The sequence below is a fragment of the Argentina silus genome, assembly GCF_951799395.1.
Source record: "Argentina silus genome assembly, chromosome: 17".
Classification (NCBI taxonomy): Eukaryota; Metazoa; Chordata; class Actinopteri; order Argentiniformes; family Argentinidae; genus Argentina; species Argentina silus.
In genome coordinates this window covers 2,898,675-2,911,391 of record NC_139671.1, presented here as the reverse complement: position 1 = coordinate 2,911,391, position 12,717 = coordinate 2,898,675, and positions in this window count along the sequence as shown.

Genomic DNA, 12,717 nt, shown 5'->3' with positions numbered 1-12,717 from the left:
TGTGGGGGCTGAAGGGGAACATGCGCCTTTCTTCTTGGGCCGGACCGATTGATACTGGCCGATTGGGCCCAGCTGCGGAGCTCGATAAGCCGGGTTAGGTGGGGACCAATGGCTGGCCCCAAATGGCAGCATTGTCCTAGAGCAGCAGTGGCCCAAAATGGTACCACAGGGAAAACAAGTTCAAGAAGCCTTGGCGGTGTCCTGCTCAGTGGTTGTTTGAAGTACAGTAGAACAACACGAAGAGCTATAGCAGGTATGAAAGCTGTGTGCTGTAAACCTTGTTAGTGCATAGGTGAAGTTATCGATGGTGGTGCTCATTTTGAATTTCCTGTCTTTTGCAGCTTTTGACAAGCCACAACTTCTCACTTTAAACACATGCCATCTGTACAAGGGCCTAACATCTTATCTTCTCACTGGTTCGTCCCCTGACGTGCTAATCCCATCCCTCCATGAGCATCCTGGTCAGAGACCCTGTCCAGGGCTCTCTCCATCACCCCAAATTAGGGCCCTCAGCCTCCTGACGCAAGCCAGGCTACCACAAGCTTAGCGGCATGCCAGACCTGGAGCCTGTTTGGGTTATGTACCCTCTTCCTCTCTTTCACTGCCCCCTCTTCTCTCTCTCTCTTCAAGCAGTGGTTCGCTCCAAAATGATTCAGACAATTTAATTTTTTCACATGAGGCCTATCCTTCCCATAGTTACTGGGAAATGTATACTTAATATATAAAACATGAACAATCCCTTTAAAGCGGTCTATCCATAGCCTAGTTTATCAGTAGGGGTCAAGCAGGGATTTGGGATGGGGACCCTTGGAATGCACTCAGGGGAGGTGCTTGCTGCGCCTCTGTTAGCACCCTGGGTGTGGGTGTCGGCATGGTCCTGCTGTCTGGACGCTTGGTCACCACTCGCCTTGTCCAGGAGACATCCAAATCCTCCCATGCATGCCCCCCGGTTTCAAAATAGCTTCGGGAGTCACCAGTTCTGATAACACATCGTAAAAGTCTACATGTTTGCTCTCTGAGGTGTGTCTAGGGTATGTGAAAAGTACATTATGACAGAAAAACAAATCTGTATAGATTATATAAGATTATTGTAGGTTACTGGAGAAATCGATTTTTTGGGACCCTCTATATCTCTGCATATTACAGATACAACACAATATATCATCTCATCCATGAAATCCCAATTTACTTTTGGCTTGTGTTCCTCCTCCTGGCATTTTCACTCGTGATATCTGATCATTTTTTCCAGAGCTTAAGCTATCAGTTTGATGTTTTAATTCAGATTTATCTAGGAGCCAATCTATGACGACTGTAGAGCCATGTGAGTAGACAAATGTCAGTGGCAGGTTGCACAGAGGTGGTGTGGGGTAAGGTGGACAGAGGTAGGGTGGGGTAAGGTGGACACAGGTGGGGTGGGGTAAGATGGACAGAGGTGGGGTGGGGTAAGGTGGACACAGGTGGGGTGGGGTAAGGTGGACAGAGGTGGGGTGGGGTTAAGGTGGACAGAGGTAGGGTGGGGTAAGGTGGACACAGGTGGTGTGGGGTAAGGTGGACAGAGGTGGTGTGGGGTAAGGTGGACACAGGTGGTGTGGGGTTAGGTGGACACAGGTGGGGTGGGGTGGGGTAAGGTGGACAGAGGTGGTGTGGGGTAAGGTGGACAGAGGTGGGGTGGGGTAAGGTGTACAGAGGTGGGGTGGGGTAAGGTGGACGGAAGTGGTGTGGGGTAAGGTGGACAGAAGTGGTGTGGGGTAAGGTGGACAGAGGTGGTGTGGGGTTAAGGTGGACAGAGGTGGTGTTGGGTAAGGTGGACAGAGGTGGGGTGGGGTAAGGTGGACACAGGTGGGGTGGGGTAAGGTGGACAGAGGTGGTGTTGGGTAAGGTGGACAGAGGTGGGGTGGGGTAAGGTGGACAGAGGTGGTGTGGGGTAAGGTGGACAGAGGTGGGGTGGGGTAAGGTGGACACAGGTGGGGTGGGGTAAGGTGGACACAGGTGGTGTGGGGTAAGGTGGACAGAGGTGGTGTGGGGTAAGGTGGACAGAAGTGGTGTGGGTTAAGGTGGACAGAGGTGGTGTGGGGTAAGGTGGACAGAAGTGGGGTGGGGTGGGGTAAGGTGGCGGTGCCACATGTGACACCTCTCAGTGTCACGTGGAGTGGAGCAGGACAAAAATGTCTGGCCCCCTCTCTCTTCTCCTCCATTTCCAGGTAGGAGCCTAACTAAAGGGAATCCGATCCGTGTGGAACATGTTGTCTAGTGGATAGAGGTCCCAAAGATCTACCCCCCCCTTCCAACCCCACATTCCCATCCACCCAAGGCCTTTGTAATGGAAAACCTCCACTGTTATTTGGCCTCTCATATTTTTAGGCAAGGCTATTCATATTCTCCCAGTATAGTCTGCCCCGGGATGTGTTTTACGCAGACAAGGTCTTGTTTTGTTGCCTGTATTCTGCCTGAGATTGGCCGCCCCTCCCACAACCCTTTCAGTTTCCGGGTCCCTGAGTTCTAGTGCTCATTCATCTAACGTGGACACAAATAGACAGTGGCGGGAAGCGATTGTGGCTAAATGGAGGTGGGTACCGGTGTGGTGCCTAGCTTCACGTTGAGGAGAAGTTAGAACAAGGTTGATATTTTTGGGTGTGAGGTGAAAAGACCCTACGGCAAGATCTGGCCCGCCCATCAATTTAGACTGATATTTGGTGCCAAACTAATCGCATGCAAGCAGTAATGTCTGGCCCCCCTGCAAATCACAATTTGAAAAGCTGGCCCCCTTAAACATATGGTTGAATAGCACTGCCCTACGGGAGAACGGGGGAGCAAGAGGACGGGAGGGCCATGTTGGGGACTATAGGGCCCTGAGGCTGACAGGACCAATGAACCTTGATCTCTCTCTCAATTTACTATGGAACAGCTGCCCTCCTCTCCCCTGTAGAGAGAGAGGCTATTTTAACCCCCCCCCCCCCCCCCGCCCCATCTTCTGGTGTTTGTGTGTTAGTGTGTACACATATGTGCGCGGGTGCTTTGTCAAGCTTCATACGTGAATGCTTGGCCTTTGGCATGGCTATGGGAAGGCATGTCCCCACCGCTAATTACCTGCTTGAAGGAGCAAATTAATGTCACGTTAATGTTAATGTCACGTAACGTGATCCTCAGATCCCTGACTGCTTACAGTAGGTGTGGCCAGAGGGCATAAGGGAGGAGAGGGGAGAGAGGGAAGGAGGAGAGGGGAGGAGGTTGGAAAAGAGTGACATGAAACGTGTGACGTGAAGTGTGACAAGCGTAACCAACTGTGCAAACGACACGGCGCCACGGAGGAATGCCCCTCAAGAAGTCATTATAGCCCCCCCCCCCCCCCCCCCCTGTTATATTTTGGGTTCTTTGATGTAATGCTTAACTATGAACCCAAATAAAGTATTCAAATGTTTGTGTGTGCGTGTGTGCATGTGTGCGTGTGTGTGAGTGTGTGCGTGTGTGTCTGTGTGTGTGTGTGCAAATGTGTGACTCCGCAGTAGAGAGAAATAACCAAGAACCCACTAACCCGCTGCCTCACTAATGCACCGGCCTTCAGACAACGAGGGAGAGGGAGCTTGTTATTGTGCAGAAACACTCCTGGAGGAGGAGAGGGTGAATCTGTTAAAGCAAAGGAACAGTTTCACTCTCACGCTCATTTTCACCTCCATCACAGGGAGAGAGCTGTGTCGGCCAAAGAGGGTTGGGATCTTGAAGTTATTAACATTAGGGCGATGTGAATCCCTCAACGTGGCTACAGGGGGTGTTGAGCTAGGTTGTACTGTACAATGTCTCCCATCCTAAAGGTGCGTTCAAACCAAGAGACACAACATTGCTTCATGTCCCGCAGGTCTCGTGTCTCTTGTCACTTGTTGCTAGTGGACGTGTCTCCATAGATGCAGCATGCACGGCTTACCTACGAATTCATTTATCCACATGTCAATTCTAAGTCTGACTATGATGTCATAAAACAATTCTGTCATTGTAACTCACTTCTTTGTGATGTCGTTTCCCTGCGGAAGTCAAGTCACTGCTGAACTCCACCGAGACAGACGCCAGGGCCAGAACAATCAACCCAAACGTCAGTTATATTGTGACAAGGCCTTGAGAGTTCAAGCCAAAAATAATGATGAGGGTCTATTATACTACAGGGAGGTACCAGGGACTTACTGAGTGTTTTATTCCTTGTCCTTCCCTTTTGGGTGTGCACAATGAGTGCCCAATTGCTGTAAATAAAGTAACTCCCTGGAGATCGGTGTGTTTGTGTGTGTGTGTGTGTGTACGTGTGTGTGTACGGGTGTGTGTGTGTGTGCGTGTGTGTGTGTGTGTGTGTGTGTGTGTGTGTGTGTGTGTGTGTGTGTGTGCATGTGCATGTGTTGCTATAAATAAAGGTTTGGGTAACTCCCTGGATATCAGTGTGTGTGTGTGTGTGTGTGTGTGTGTGTGTACATGTGTATGTGTGTGTGTGTGTGTGTGTCCGTGTGCGTGTGGGTGTGTGTGTGTGTGTGGGTGTGTGTGCACGCGTGTACAGGGCTCCCCAAAGACTTATTTTCCTGTGCCACCCGCCCCCAAGGAGCAATGTTATTCTGCCCAAGGGCCTGAAGAATGAGCCCATTGTGCTGGGGCTACAATGAGGTCCCTTCCTCCGAGTCCAGCGCTTTCTTTAAACAGCGTCGGCTGTTTTCTTTCTCCTACTGTACGCGCAGGGCTGTTGGATACCCTTGGATGGTTAGGATAAGACGGGACGACGGGGTGGTTCTCTGTGCAAACATGGCAACCAAGGGACCGAGGGGCCAAGGGAAGTGCCCACAATGGGGGGATGTTACAAAAGCGTTGGATGCTTCTGTGTTTCTTATATGTTTTTATGTGACAATAAAAGAAAGCCACGTTTGAAAACTGTGAGCCTGTTTGGTGGAAGAGGGAAGAATGAAAGGAAGGGGGGGGAGAGGTAGAAGAGGGAAGAGTTAACACATGCAGATGATGGACGGTGCTGTCAAGGCAGGCACCGTCAGAGGGACCACTGATGTTGTTATTCCTGTCAAATACTCCAATCCTGTCAAATGCTCCAATTCTAGTCTCCAATTTGGGCTAACACATTCAGACACTGTCACCTGTAGACATTTATCATACAGAGCTGTGTGGATGGGCCTTACCGAATGTGGACCTGGCTCACAGGTGTGAAGCTGACTAAATGTACAATCTCTGTGGAGAGTGGACGTCATTCCTTCTGGTTCAAGTCAGGACTCATGTTTTAGTTTAACCATTTATTGAATATAAAATAGTAATACAATTAGGCTTGATGCATTTGGATGGCTCTGCTCTTTTAAACAACCAACCACAACAAATAAATAACAAATAAATTCAACAAATAAACGACCACAACACATCCATGTATACATCATGGCAGGGAGCCCACACATCTATCAACCCCCTGATAGACACAGACAGAGCAGAACCAAAGCAGGTGGTGGTGGTGGTGGTGGGAACAAAGCAATATCACCCTCTCGTAATGACCAACAGTACCAGCAACAATACTGTAGGCTACAGAAAGGTGTGTAGACTGACCACTATACCAACGTGTAACGTGATTGTGTTGGGTGCATACATGTAAGCACCTGATCTGTCACCTGACAGACGGCTAGCACTGACTTAGAGTGTCCTGTCTGAACTAAGCCTTCTCCGTTTCAGTCAGGAACACTCCTGTCTTAGTTTAACCATTTATTGAATATAAAATGGTAATACAGTTAGGTTTGGCGTAATAAAAGCATAATAAAACACAATCAAGAAAAAAACAAAAAACATTGTTTGTCATTCTAGCATTATGTGACATAATAAACTATGTGTAACTGTCCTGCATGGAGCACATAACCTGATGCCTTTCTCATAGGTGTATGAGGCCAGGGACTACCATCCCACTACTGCAGCAGGGACTACCATCCCACTACTGCAGCAGGGACTACCATCCCACTACTGCAGGGACTACCATCCCACTACTGCAGGGACTACCATCCCACTACTGCAGCAGGGAATACCATCCCACTACTGCAGGGACTACCATCCCACTACTGCAGGGACTACCATCCCACTACTGCAGGGACTACCATCCCACTACTGCAGGGACTACCATCCCACTACTGCAGGGACTACCATCCCACTACTGCAGCAGGGACTACCATCCCACTACTGCAGGGACTACCATCCCACTACTGCAGGGACTACCATCCCACTACTGCAGCAGGGACTACCATCCCACTACTGCAGGGACTACCATCCCACTACTGCAGGGACTACCATCCCACTACTGCAGGGACTACCATCCCACTACTGCAGCAGGGACTACCATCCCACTACTGCAGGGACTACCATCCCACTACTGCAGGGACTACCATCCCACTACTGCAGCAGGGACTACCATCCCACTACTGCAGGGACTACCATCCCACTACTGCAGGGACTACCATCCCACTACTGCAGGGACTACCATCCCACTACTGCAGCAGGGACTACCATCCCACTACTGCAGGGACTACCATCCCACTACTGCAGGGACTACCATCCCACTACTGCAGGGACTACCATCCCACTACTGCAGGGACTACCATCCCACTACTGCAGGGACTACATCCCACTACTGCAGCAGGGACTACCATCCCACTACTGCAGGGACTACCATCCCACTACTGCAGGGACTACCATCCCACTACTGCAGCAGGGACTACCATCCCACTACTGCAGCAGGGACTACCATCCCACTACTGCAGCAGGGACTACCATCCCACTACTGCAGCAGGGACTACCATCCCACTACTGCAGGGACTACCATCCCACTACTGCAGGGACTACCATCCCACTACTGCAGCAGGGACTACCATCCCACTACTGCAGGGACTACCATCCCACTACTGCAGGGACTACCATCCCACTACTGCAGGGACTACCATCCCACTACTGCAGCAGGGACTACCATCCCACTACTGCAGGGACTACCATCCCACTACTGCAGGGACTACCATCCCACTACTGCAGCAGGGACTACCATCCCACTACTGCAGGGACTACCATCCCACTACTGCAGGGACTACCATCCCACTACTGCAGGGACTACCATCCCACTACTGCAGCAGGGACTACCATCCCACTACTGCAGGGACTACCATCCCACTACTGCAGGGACTACCATCCCACTACTGCAGGGACTACCATCCCACTACTGCAGGGACTACCATCCCACTACTGCAGGGACTACATCCCACTACTGCAGCAGGGACTACCATCCCACTACTGCAGGGACTACCATCCCACTACTGCAGGGACTACCATCCCACTACTGCAGCAGGGACTACCATCCCACTACTGCAGCAGGGACTACCATCCCACTACTGCAGCAGGGACTACCATCCCACTACTGCAGCAGGGACTACCATCCCACTACTGCAGGGACTACCATCCCACTACTGCAGCAGGGACTACCATCCCACTACTGCAGGGACTACCATCCCACTACTGCAGGGACTACCATCCCACTACTGCAGGGACTACCATCCCACTACTGCAGCAGGGACTACCATCCCACTACTGCAGCAGGGACTACCATCCCACTACTGCAGGGACTACCATCCCACTACTGCAGGGACTACCATCCCACTACTGCAGCAGGGAATACCATCCCACTACTGCAGCAGGGAATACCATCCCACTACTGCAGCAGGGAATACCACACTGCTACTGCTCTCTAGAGGACAGACACCGCCTCACTCGAAGCTTGTCAGCTGCCCATACAGATGTACATGAAGGCCAGACCTACAGTATCTTGGACATGGTTTCTAACCTCTGGAACTACGTATGTGGACAGTGAAACAGTCCTTGCCTCCTGAACATGATCAGGATGACTAAGGAATATCCTGAAACTGCCATGGGTAACTGAGGCTAACTAATTTACCATATTTCCCCGGTGCACATCTGCTAACCAGGTAGCACTTTACAGCTGAATTTTTTATTTTTTTAAGTTTATACTTTTGAGACTATTCCATTGATTTCATTATACTGGGCAAGCTAAATCAAGCAGAGCTTATGTAATTGTATCTGATATTTGTATTCTGCCAAAGTCTGATTGGTAGTGTTGGGGAAAGTGGGAAGGCCAATGTAAGCTCTCCACACGGACTGACACACAGAAACTGCCGGAAGCTGTGAAGTGAGACGGTATCAGGGGAGAAACGAGAGACGGTGTGTCCTGACGGTTTGACGTGAGGCCGTTTCCCTCCGAAGGAAGAGGCATTCTCTGACGGCCCGCTCAAGTGTGGCGATGTGGAAAGTCAAGTTTAACCTTTGACCCTGGACAGAGTCCTGCTGCCTCACCCCCACCCCCCCAGTCACCCCTTGCCCCTGTCTCCGGCCATTAAACCTCTGGTGACCCCTTGGCACTGTCGATGTCAATCAAGCACAATGGACTGGGCAGAGTGACATCAAGGAGAGCTTTCAGCTAGTCCTGGCTTTTGTCACAAAACATGCCAATGTTTCATAGGTCCACCTTTATACAGATGATGGACGGGCCTGCTAACCAGCCAAATCAACGAAGAGGCGGGAGAACAGCCTTTTCTCATCCAAGATGGCTGCTCACGGCTACAAAATGAGATGTGTTGTGGGGGTATAGCTGGGACTTAATCCATAATGTTCACTTGCAAAGTAAGTGCACCCGCAGTGATTATGTCGTTACTGGGTGAATATCTTTGACAGAGCTACAGTGCTTTACCGTATAATGAAGTAATTTTACACTAGCAGTGGCTGTAAGACATGATAGCACAGATGCTAATGTTGTAAAAGTGGATGAGTGAAACTCTACACTCCTTTCAGGGTCATAGCATCACTGCCAATGTCACCGAGCCACAGGCATGGCAACCCCTCATCCTTCTGCAGAGTAAGGGCGCCCTCTAGAGAAAAATAGGGACATGTGTTTATTTGCGAGTCAAGTGTGTAATTGACAAAAGGTCAGAGGTGAACGAAGTATGGCACTTTAAGACTTTGTGTAGCTGCATCTATGAGATCTATTTTTGCCATTAGATGTGCACTTACATTGCTTCTTATGGCTGCCACATCCTTATAAACCATACCTGTTCAACCTCATCATGAGGCTGGATAACCATCAACATCCTCGTCATGAAACAAGCCTGATCTGGTTTGGGGCAGAAAACAGGCACGAGACTTGGTTCAGTGATTCCATGATGAAGCATAGACATTAGTGCCGTTTGTATTCCCCTACTGCCAAGGAAGACTGTAGTGCCCTCTGGAAGGGGCAATTTCAGTGATCTTTAAATCATTGTAATTTGGTTACCGATTTACATGCCAACATGTTTTTTCACATGAAGGTTTATTAAATCGCCCTTTATAGAAAATGTCAGTCAAGTTTGTGACTTGAAATGTATTACTGAAAAACTGGTCTTGTGTACCTCCAAATCACGTTGTTCTCACACCTTCTTTGGAGGTCTGGAGAATTTTAGATTAGCCGATCTGGTTTAGATTGTCCTGGACAGCAACAGGAGAATGTGCTCGCAATTTCATTGTTTTTTACATACCAAGAACCCTCCCCCCACATGCCTGGTTGGTTCCTGTTATGTGTGTCATCTTTTCCGACCGGGCAGGACTATTTTGAGTTGTTTTTTTTGAGTTGTTCAATTCAAACTTCAATTCAAACGAACAGTGAAGCATTTCACAATTACTATCAGGTGAAAGTAGAGTATACATATTGGTTTTACCATTCAGAAATTACAACACTTTTTATGCATATTCCCCCAATTTTAGGGTACCCAAAAGTAATGGGACAATTGGCTTGGCAGGTGTTTCTGGCAAGTCAGATGTGTTCTGTCACATCATTTGTGCAGAAATAAGAGAGCTGTCAATGTCTAGTCAAGGGACCTATTATGGGTTACGAATTACCTACATTCATGAAGAGAAGAAAGAGACAAAAACACATTTTTATAATTTCAAAAGCAAATCATGAATGCAAGTCTGTGGGGTTTCTTATTTTTTGCAGATGGTCTTAATTGCTTTTTACAAGGGGAGCTACTCCCACATCACGACCTATACCAGGAGAGAAGGCGAAGCACTGTATGCTCTGGTGATAAATAACCTCTTCAGCCCCTTACGGTACACCAATTTTAACGTAGGTTCCAACCACAAATCACCACAAATCAAGGCTTGATTCATTTCAAGTGAAATTCATGACAACCGTATAAACCGAAAGTGGATGTTGATTTCATGTTTAAGTAAGGTCTTTGTGGGTACTCTCTACTGTGTACATTTGCCTCTTCTAACCATACTTCTCTCTTTTGTTAACTCTCTCTCCCTCTTCTACCCTGCTTTCCTCTAACTTCCTCATATACAGTGCCCTGCGTAAGTAATGGGACAGTGAAGCATGATGCTCTGCCAGGACTGTACTGCAGCCATCTTCAGTTGTTGTTTGTTTTGAGGACGTTTTGCCTTAAGTCTCCACTTCAGCAAATGAGTTGCATGTTCAATAGGATTGAAATCTGGAGATTGACTTGGCCTGTCAACAACTTTCCACTTTCTGGGCCTGAAAACCTCCCTAGTTGTTATGGCAGTATGTTTTGGGTCATTGTCCTATTCTATGATGAAGCACTGGGTACCCTGAAATAGGGGGACTATGCATAAAAAGTGTTTCTGAATGGCAAAACCAATATGTACACACTATCAAATATGATTGTTCGCACTATGATAATTTCTTTTTAAACCTAATAGTGTTTGATTTAAAATCCTTCCTTACAGTACGCAGGACACTGTATATCTCTCTCTTTCTCTTGTCCTCCCCCTTCTATCCTCCTTCTCAGCTATACCCTCTCCAGTCTTTTGTCTCCCCCTCCCCTGTCTTGCCTGTCCAACCTCACATCCTTATTTCTCTCCTGTGCATCCCAGCTCCCACCACCATCCCATCTTAAACTTGTATTCCTGCCTGTAGTGTGTTTTTTGTCTTCACCCGAATTCCCCCATTGAAGCAGTTTACAGTATACACTGACTGCATGACCCGCTATCCTTCTAGCAAGAAGGATGGTAGAACACCTCTGGTTAAGAAATGTAATCTATGTTCCCTTAATGTGGGATCCCAGTAGTAGCAGTCCAATTCGTCACTTCACTCGTGAAGACATTTTGTGCAGACATTTTGTGCAGGTTTTTGTGACAGCCCAACACACTTGATTCGGTTCATCAATGTCTTGATGATTATATACAGTAATTAGTTGTATTAAATGTTTAAGTGCTACAGTGGGTCAGAAGCCTGTACGCGCTAAGTGTCCTCGAGCAAAGACCTTACGGTCGCTCTCTCTGCACGTGATAATCGAATCAATTGTTCCTCCACTTTAATCAATGAACTTAAAATGCCAACTCAGTTCCACTGGCGAAGCCTTCACACGTGCCAACGTCAACACAAAAACAACACTTCCTTCTCTCACTTCTACAAATGATGCCCACAAAGTTAACAATGAGGGCCCCGGAGGTCAGTGTGAACCATTGACTCTGGTATGACCTTGTCATCCTCGGGTCATCCAGTTTTGATTCCTTGTTCTGAGTATTGAATATTGTGGTGTCCATGGCATGGTGTTTAGGGGGGTGTGAATCCTGAGATGGGGGCATAACTGAAGTGTTCCTCTTAATGATGGATCTCTCTCTTTCTCCGGGACCCAGGACTTCTCCTTTCTCTCTGCCAGATGTTTCCGCTCTGAGGCCACTTTTTAAACTTTATTTGAATTTAAATCTAAACCTAAAGGATACATAAAAAAATAAACTTGGGGAGAATTTGAGGTCAGGATAGCAGCATACATTTGGAGCCTACTGTGTATATACATTCAGATATGCACAACTACACATGCAGTACAGTATATCGAAATACAAATAAAATGTGGTATAGCATTGTGACCTGTTGTCATTCTTGAACAGGGGTCTCAAACTCGCGGCCCGCAGGACGATATTTCGTGGCCCCCTACTAGACATCATAGTTTAGTGCTCGTGCGGCCCGCGCGTTTTTCTCACACGCGCCTTTTCCCCGAGTCGTTGCCCTGGGCGACCATAGCTCAGGCTCGGGACAGCTTCCGGTGGTGTTTGTTGACAAGTTAGCTCAACGCGAATTAGCGAATTTTTCCTGAAATTGTCTGCGCTCGTCGCCAACCTTTCTCTTCACGGCAGGTTTTTTTGGAATACTTGATGCGGCCCAGCCTCACCCAGACTCTACCTCCAGCGGCCCCCAGGTAAATTGAGTTTGAGACCCCTGTTTGAATATTCTTGCCACAGTTCATCTACTGAGATTAGGCTGGACCTGCTGCCCGGCCTCTTTCATGGAAAGGCCATGATTGACAACATGGTCAATAATTGTGGCACGCATTTAATCTGAAGCATTAGCTCTTTACATTGCCCTTTGAGCAACTCCACCCGCATCTGAACCCTCTTCCTCTACAGGGCCCCTCTTGCGAATAGCAACTCAGAGGTACCTCCTTTATGCATCAATAAGGACTGATTGCTGTTGTTGCAAGGAACCAATTTTATCAGACCGTTCAAAACATCTTGAGGATTATATGGCGATGGAAAATAAGGTGAACACATTTATGAGAGAACAACTCAAGATGACAGTGGAGCAGTTTGAAAAGCTGGATTTCCAAATGGCATATTGATTTGGCAGAAACATACCCAATAAACCACCGTTTACTCATTATA